At 43.5% G+C, this 8,513-nt stretch overlaps 1 long non-coding RNA gene across 1 annotated transcript; it reads left to right on the top strand.

Moving 5' to 3' along the window:
- Positions 1-6,556: 6,556 nt before the first annotated feature.
- LOC100278784 (uncharacterized) lies at positions 6,557-8,162 on the top strand. The gene is made up of 2 exons (XR_555710.1): positions 6,557-6,827; positions 7,895-8,162. It is a non-coding gene; the product is annotated as an uncharacterized lncRNA (long non-coding RNA).
- Positions 8,163-8,513: the final 351 nt, after the last annotated feature.

The following is an 8,513-nucleotide window of genomic DNA, read 5'->3' as shown; positions in this document are numbered from 1 at the left end:
CTGCGCTCCCTTAGGAATGACTTTTGGTAGTTTCGGCAATTTTTAGCTCTGCATTCCCTTAGTAACGACTTTTGAGCTTCGACATTTTTTGAGCTTCGTAAGTCTGTGAAGAAGATATATTTCATTCTGATAGAAGCGCAACCATTACAAGGATACATTGCTTGTTCCTTATTGAAAAAATGACATAGAACATAAAAGTATTTCAGGGGTAGGATATCGCTCAATAAATGTGCTTTGATTCTGGCACAGTACTGTTGACTGTGCGAGCTTCAGATTCCTCCCTGAATTCACGTTGCTGTTGGGAGTGCTGGCGCACTTCTGGCTGCTGGCTTCGGGAATAGATTGGTTGTAGTGGTGGTGGGGGTGGGAGTTGTGGCCAGGAAGCCTGTGAATGGCTAGCCGAAGCAATAGAAGCTACATGATGATTGCCCACATACTCTGGTATGTAGGGAGAGTGGCACGAAGTAGTGTGCAAGACCTGCTTCGGCTGATTTTGCCGAGCTTCTGCTTCTGCTATCTCCTTTTGCTTCTGAATGGTGATTTGGCACATTCTTGTAGTATGGCCCTTGTCCTCACCACAGAATAAGCAGTAGATCTTTCTGGGCTGATCCCCAAATCTTCCTCCGAAGCCCCTGACACCTCTGCCCCTTGGAGCTGGTGGCCTGGAAGAGCTTTGCTGTTGCCCCGAAGATTGTGAGGTGTATTGTGACCTCTGAGGCTAGCTTCCTTTGTCGTCGTTCTGACTTGAGTTGTGTATCGACCTGACATGCCTCGGGTGGATTCGTCCTCCGAAGCCCTTGGTCATCTCAAAGAATCTGTAAGCTTCCTCCCTTCTTTGGCGGAAGTCGTTATCAGCCCGGATGTACTCATCCATCTTCTGAAGCAGCTTCTCCAGAGTCTGTGGGGGCTTTCTAGCGAAATATTGAGCAGTAGGTCCTGGCCGAAGACCCTTGATCGTGGCCTCAATGACAATTTCATTGGGCAATGTAGGCGCTTGTGCCCTCAGTCGCAAGAACCTTCGGACATATGCCTGAAGGTATTCCTCACGGTCTTGCGTGCACTGGAACAGGGCCTGAGCTGTGACTGGCTTCGTTTGAAAGCCTTGGAAACTGGTAACCAGCATGTCCTTGAGCTTCTGCCACGACGTGATAGTCCCTGGCCGAAAGAAGAATACCATGTCTAGGCTACGTTCCGGACTGCCATGACGAAGGACTTCGCCATGACTGCGGTATTGCCCCCGTACGAAGATATAGTTTCTTCGTAACTCATCAAAAACTGCTTTGGATCTGAGTGCCCATCATACATGGGGAGCTAAGGTGGCTTGTATGATGGGGACCATGGGGTAGCCTGCAGTTCTGCTGCCAAGGGAGAAGCATCATCAAAAGTAAATGTATCATGATTAAAATAACCATACCATCCATCCTCATTGAATAAGCCTTCCTGACGAAGCTCCCTGTGTTGGGGCCTTCGGTCTTATTCATGTTGAGCAAGATGACACACTTCTTTAGTAGCTTTGTCGATCTTCCTTTGAAGATCGGCCAGCCGCGCCATCTTCTCCTTCTTCCTTTGCACTTGTTGATGGATGATTTCCATGTCCCTGATCTCTTGGTCTAACTCCTCCTCCTGGAGTGTTGGACTGGTGGCCTTTCTCTTCTGGCTTCGAGCCTCTCGGAGAGAGAGAGTCTCCTGGTTTGTGTCCAGTGGCTGTAATGCAGTAGCCCCTGGCGCTGAAGCTTTCTTCGGCAGCATGACAAAGGTCAGGGCTTGCCGAAGGTGGTCGAATGAGTTCACCGAAGGTGGTCGGCGCCAATGTTGGGGACTTGTTCTCAAATGCTATGAATTAAGAACAAGGCAACACAAAATGTTAAAGGTTAATGCCCTTCGTCCTTCGAAGCATTATTTCCCTTAGGATATAACGATCTTCAGACAAAGGTCATGAAGGATGAACCTTCATCATCGCAGTATACGTTAATGAAAGAAGAAGCATGTGAAATATAAGAGACAACATGAATAATCATATACCATTATTAATTCAACTTTATTATATTATCATGGATAAACAGAAATAATATAGGATTACATTTGTACCTTCAGCTTGACAGAAGGAAAAGATACAAGCGTGACACACGAGCGAGTATAAGTCAGCGTGAACAGTACGAGGGTACTGTTCATCTATTTATAGGCACAGGGCGCAGCCTGTGTAAAATTACATTCATGCCCTTCATGTTTACTATTGTCATAAGGATAATCTATCAAGGACTAGATAGCCTTTTCGTCTTTAAGTCGGTTCCATTTCTGCTACTGAGCCGAAGCTTTCTTGCGCTGAGCTTCGGAGCTGGTTCGACCTTCGTCCCAAACATGCTTTTCATATTGTGAACAACTTCAACCTGAGTCCAAAGGTTCCTGTACATATATTATACTTGGGAAACATTGTTAATCATGTTTTTGAGGACCTTCGGAAGACAAAGGCCTCCAACATGAATTATATAAGTTTCTGGAATTATTTTTGTATGAAAAATCAATTTTTGTAATCCTTTTTCCTACTTTCTTTATTCCCTAGACTGCGTGCACAATAAACAGAGAGCTCGGGGCTAACACCCAATTGTTTCCAAGACTCAGGATACCCCCGAGTGGATGGCGAGTTAATTACAAAAAAGAGCAGGGGCTCTTTATGAAGATCACCCGCCGAAGGGGTATCGGCCAATCCTAGCCGTCCAATCATCATCAGACCACACAGATCTTATTAGCCACGCACCCGAACCGGTATGTGACGCCGACCGTCTGATCCCAATCCGAGGGTCCAAAACTACTTAAACGAAAGGGTAGCTGCCAATTAATCATAGCCGTCTATGTCGAATCGGACAACCATCAATACACAGCCGCACAAGCATCTCATCTTTTTATCAGGCCCGCTAAATTACCATCCGATGGCCAGGGTAATACCCATCCACCCCCACCAGCGCTGACGACGGAACAGTAGCCCCCCGCGGAGGCGCACCATTGCCGGTATTCCAAACCCCACTCCCCGCGCCCGAACCTCGCCCCAGACAGCGTTTACGCAAGTAGGGGATGTAACTGAACTAGTAAGGAAGCTACTCACCGACGGCGATGCAACAATGTAGTCGTTACACGGTGTGGGGCGGCCCGAGGTCGAACGCCGGCGCCAGTGATGAATTTTTGACGGTCCGGGCCCCACGATCGCCCGTTGGTGACACGAACGTTTCCGCCACGGTCCAGTGATGCTTAATCGTCACGCGCCCAGGGCTGAGCAATGGCGTGACGACGAATTGCCCGCGGCGCCGAGGTTGGGTGCTTCCTGTTCTCTCTCTCCATCACAAGCTCTCTGGTGGCGCTAAAAACCTTTGTCCCTGGCGACTAGGATGGGGAGGGGATAATGCGGTCAAGGTGTCCACAATTTATACCCTCGCGCGCGGGCATGAGATGCGGATAAGCGGTTCGACCAACGCGGTGGAGGTGGCTTTAGAGATGAAACAGCGCCCGAGTTATTCGGAGAAGAAGCTCCTGAGAAGTGGGGCAACATGCAGCGACACACGCGAGAGGGGAGATAAGTCTAACCATTGGGCCTATGCGGTAGAGACACAACGAGGCGGCTAAGGACGCAGGCCCACATTCAGTGAGAGCGAGGACGCGAGGCGCACGCCGCTGCGGATGACGCGTGAGCCCGACACGGGTGGGTTGCTTGCGCGCACTTGGGAAGAGAATAAAAGTGATCAAGGGCACAACCTGCCTGGTACCAGGATGATCTTCCGATTCTCATAACCTCACTGCTAGATGTAGCAATACAAACAAACATGGTATAGGAAAAATTAACATCACACCAAACATAAGTACAAACTGCATAATAATATTCTACGTGTCATAACGAGATCGTGGTAACATGAATTACTAAATTCGGAGTCACGGTTATTGAGTTATGATTTTATGAAGTTTTCAATGCTTAGTATAGACTAAATTCAAGTAAATAATTTTAATCCAAGTTTCATGGCTAAATAGAGTTACTAGGTGATGAACAATATTAAAACAAAATTAATGTCACTGGAATGAATCGATTTGGAGTTAGAATGAATTAAATATGAATTATACAAGTTTCTGGAATTATTTTTGTAATAAAAATCAATTTATGTAATCCTTTTTCCTATTTTCTTTATTCCCTGGACTACACGCACAATAAACAAAGAGCTCGGGGCTAACACCCAATTGTTTCCAAGACTCAGGATACCCCCGAGTGGACGGCGGGTTAATTACGAAAAAGAGGACGAGCTCTTTATGAAGATCACCCGTCGAAGAGGTATCGGCCAATCCTAGCCATCCAATCGTCATCAGACCGCAAAGATCTTATTAGCCACACGCCCGAACCGGTACGTGGCGTAGACCGTCTGGTCCCAATCCGAGGGTCCAAATCTACTTAACCGAAAGGGTAGCTACCATTTAATCACAACCGTCTATCTCGAATCGGACAACCATCAATACCCAGCCGCACAAGCATCTCATCTTTTAATCAAGGCTGCTAAATTACCATCCGATGGCCAGGGTAATACCCATCCACCCCCAGCGCTGACGACAGAACAGTAGCCCTCCGCGGTGGCATACCATTGCCGGGATTCCAAACCCCCACTACCCGCGCCCGAACCTCGCCCCAGACAGCGTTTACGCAAGGAGGGGATGTAACTAAACTACTAAGGAAGCTACTCACCGACGACGATGCAACAGTGTAGCCATTACACGGTGTGGGGCAGCCCGAGGTCGAACGTCGACGCCAGTGACGAATTACCGACGGTCTAGGCCCCACGATCGCCTGTTGGTGACACGAATGTTTCCGCCACGCTCCGGTGATGCTTAATCGTCATGCTCCTAGGGCCAAGCAATTGCGTGTCGACGAATTGCCCGCGGCGCCGAGGTCGGGTGCTTCCTGTTCTCTCTCTCTCTCCATCGCGAGCTCTCTGGTGGAGCTAAAAGCCTTTGTCCCTGGCGGCTAGGATGGGGAGGGGATAAGTCGGTCAAGGTGTCCGCAATTTATACCCTCGCGCGCGGGCGTGAGATGCGGATAAGCAGTTCGACCAACGAGGCGGAGGTGGCTTCGGAGATGAAACCGCGCCCGAGTTATTCGGAGAAGAAGCTTCTGAGAAGTGGGGCCACATGCAGCGACACACGCGAGAGGGGAGATAAGTCTGACCATCGGGCTTACGCGGCAGAGACACAGCGAGGCGGCTAAGGACGCAGGCCCACATTCAGTGAGCGCGAGGACGCGGGGCACACGCCGTTGCGGATGACGCGTGGGCCCGACACGGGTGGGCTGCTTGCGCGCGCACTTGGGTAGAGAAGAATGGGCGAGGTGGCTGAGCAGGTTGAATGGGCCAAGAAGATGATTCTGGCCCAAAGCGTAGGTGGGTTTCTTCTTTTTTTTCTTTTCCTATTTTCATTTATACTTTTAATTTGAAATATCCAAACTAAATTCAAATTCTTGTTTTGCACTTTCAATTTTTTTTTCAAGTGTCAAAATTAATACTAATGTGAATATAACATCTATTGTTTACAATATTATTATTTATTATTTTTCCTTGTTATGTATTTATGGGAGGAATAAATGGTTTCCTTAAAATTCTTATCCTTTTGTTTTCTATTCCCCTTATTCCCCTTTTATTTTCAAATTCTAATTTTTAAACTCAAACTTGTTTCACAAATTTGTATACAAATACAAGAATTTCATTATAGGGTGCACATTTCTTATTTATTTATTTTGTTATTCGACTAATATAATCCTATTAATTGAACTTGCTAAAGGAAAAAGAGGATCAATTAATCTCCTTTGGTTTCATAATCCCAAAACATTATCATATAAATGTATTTATTTATTTGTTTCCTCATTTTTCTCTTATACTAATTTTAGGCTTTACAGTAAAAATGTCAAATAGAAAAATCTCACCTCTCTAAATGAATGAGAGCCTAAACCACTATGGACAAGCAGATTTGTGTTGTCTCATGAACGAGCTTATAAAGTGTCGTATGGTCATGCGATGATTGTACATTGATTGTCTTCTAAGTTGTCTCATTCTCATAGTAGTTCAGTTATCCTTAATTTATACAATCAACAAAGAAAAGTTTGTGAGGAGAATGTCAACAATAAATTATAAAATAATTGTCCGATAGCCCTATTTTTTTACTAATGAGGTGGTTGATACTTGAAACATCCACTTTTTTAACTCTCTCTCCCTTTAACTTGATAAAGAAACCCTAATAGCATTACAAGAGACAATCTAGTATGCGAAATGTTAGTATTTTTGTAGGCTTGTCCCATATAAATATTCAATAAATACCAAAAGTTCATATTAAATAAGCTATGTGTTATGGTTAGTATCATACAGAAAGTTAATAGGATGTTAACATAGCTTACATAGTTGGACTCTTTCCATCTACCTTAAGTTGTTGAGAAAAGGATGAATACATGCCACATGCGCGTGTGCCGCCATCAATGTTATGATCTTTAGTTCTCCTGACTCATCTATTTAAGCTTCATATTATCATCATTTCTTGGTTCACTTTTCTGCTCCTTCAGCTATTAGCCAAGCACTACATTCTAGTTATTGTGCGTCTGAGCGCTAGGAGAACATGTCTTTGAAATGAGTATCATCCAAGAGTTTACCTGCTCGGGTGAAGGCCAACAATCATGTTTTTAGAGTGTTCGTGAGCGGCATGACTGCTCGCTTCGCCCTCTCCTTCGTGGTGACATGACAGTGAGCGACACGTTCATCTAACTACACTCAATCAAGCGGGATGGCTACACCGATTGGTACCATGTCGGATGTTGGGTATGTTTCTCCTTAGTGGATCAAATTCATGTTAGTCACTAGTTTATCATGTTCATCATGCTAAGATCACACATGCACCTTTTTGATGTCCTCAACTTGTTGTTATCCTTTTTATGGATTAAACTAATGTTTAAAATGCATAAATATTTAACAATAAAAAACATGATAGAATTTTTTGGTAGCTGGTTTTGCAAGCATGTTGAAATAAAATGTCTCGAGGGAACATAATACAAACGTTGGTGTTAGAGATGCATTGTATTTTATTATCGAGCCTAGATCACATAGACCGCATACTGCTTAAGAAGAGTGTACATTTTAGGATGCTTATACTGTGGACAATAATTGAAGGTTTAGGAAATTATATAGTTAATGCATATGTGACGATGTCCATTGGTAAACAAATGTGGAATTTATTAGAGGCCAAATATGGAGTTTTTGATGCTAGTAATGAATTGCATGTCATGGAGTAGTTCCATGAATACAAATTGACTAAATCATTCTTTAGTAGAACAAACTCTTGAAATATATATAATGGTGAAAGAGCTCAATAATTTTGGTTGTGTGCTATTAGAGAAGTTTGTGGTGGGCTGCATTATTGCTAAGCAACGAAGTTTGCTACTTGTCTAAGAAATAAGAGAGAATAATTTGGCATTGCCGACCTCATTGGCTCTTTAGATGTTAAAGAGAAGGCGGCAACTAAATATGTCCACGACAAGGAAGTTGTTGAGGGGAGTTATAGTGCCCATGTGATACAGAAAAATCCTCAAAAATTCTATAAGAAATTCAAGCAAGTGATCAAACAAAAGAACACCACTCCTTTCAAGAATAAGAAAAAAGATAATTGTTTCACTTGTCGAAAGCCTAGGCATTATACTAGGGAGTGTGAGGAAGCTAAGTAGAAGCCAAACAAGAAATTTGCAAACATGATTGAGCTTGATGGAGGAATTTAGGGGTATGGTAATTTATTATCTATTAGTCTTTTAGTTTATCATTCACCGGATTGGTGGTATGACACAAGGGCCAATATTCATATGTATGTTGATATTTATTTATTTTCTTCTTATCAGGTTAGGAGAAGTTCCTCCTTGTTGATGTTGAATGGAGCACATGCAACGATTCGTGGTATTTGTATGGTCGATCTAAATCTTACTTTGGCAAAGACCATGCAAATAAAAAACATGTACCATATCCCCTCAATAAGGAAAAACTTAGTTAGTTATTTGTTCATGTATCAAGATGGCTATAAAGTTATGTTTAATCCTAATAAATTTATGTTAAGGATGAAACTTTTATTGGTAAAGAATATGAGAGCAAAGGCTTGTTCTGCTTGTCTTCATCTTATTCTTGTTTTAAATGTGTGAACCATGTGAGCCATGAGAGTGAGACAAATATTTGGCATTCTCGTTTATGTCATATAATTTTTGGTTGTATGATACACTTAGTTGGTATGAATTTAGGGTGTGTTTAACATGGCTTCACTCAATTCCAGAGCATTTTTTCTCTAAAACCCTAGGTGGAGCAGCTCAGCTCTAAAGTCTAGATTGATTTCTCATAACCAGTGGCGGTGGTGGGTAAATACATTTAAACTCCATGTTTAGGTTGCTTTTAAGGATTTTAGAGTAGCAAAAGAGGTACTCCAAAAATTTGTACAACTCTCAAACCTCCATAGAATTTGCAAGTCTAGAG

The sequence above is a fragment of the Zea mays genome, chromosome 7 (assembly GCF_902167145.1).
Source record: "Zea mays cultivar B73 chromosome 7, Zm-B73-REFERENCE-NAM-5.0, whole genome shotgun sequence".
NCBI lineage: Eukaryota > Viridiplantae > Streptophyta > Magnoliopsida > Poales > Poaceae > Zea > Zea mays.
This window is presented reverse-complemented; position numbering and strand designations above follow the sequence as displayed.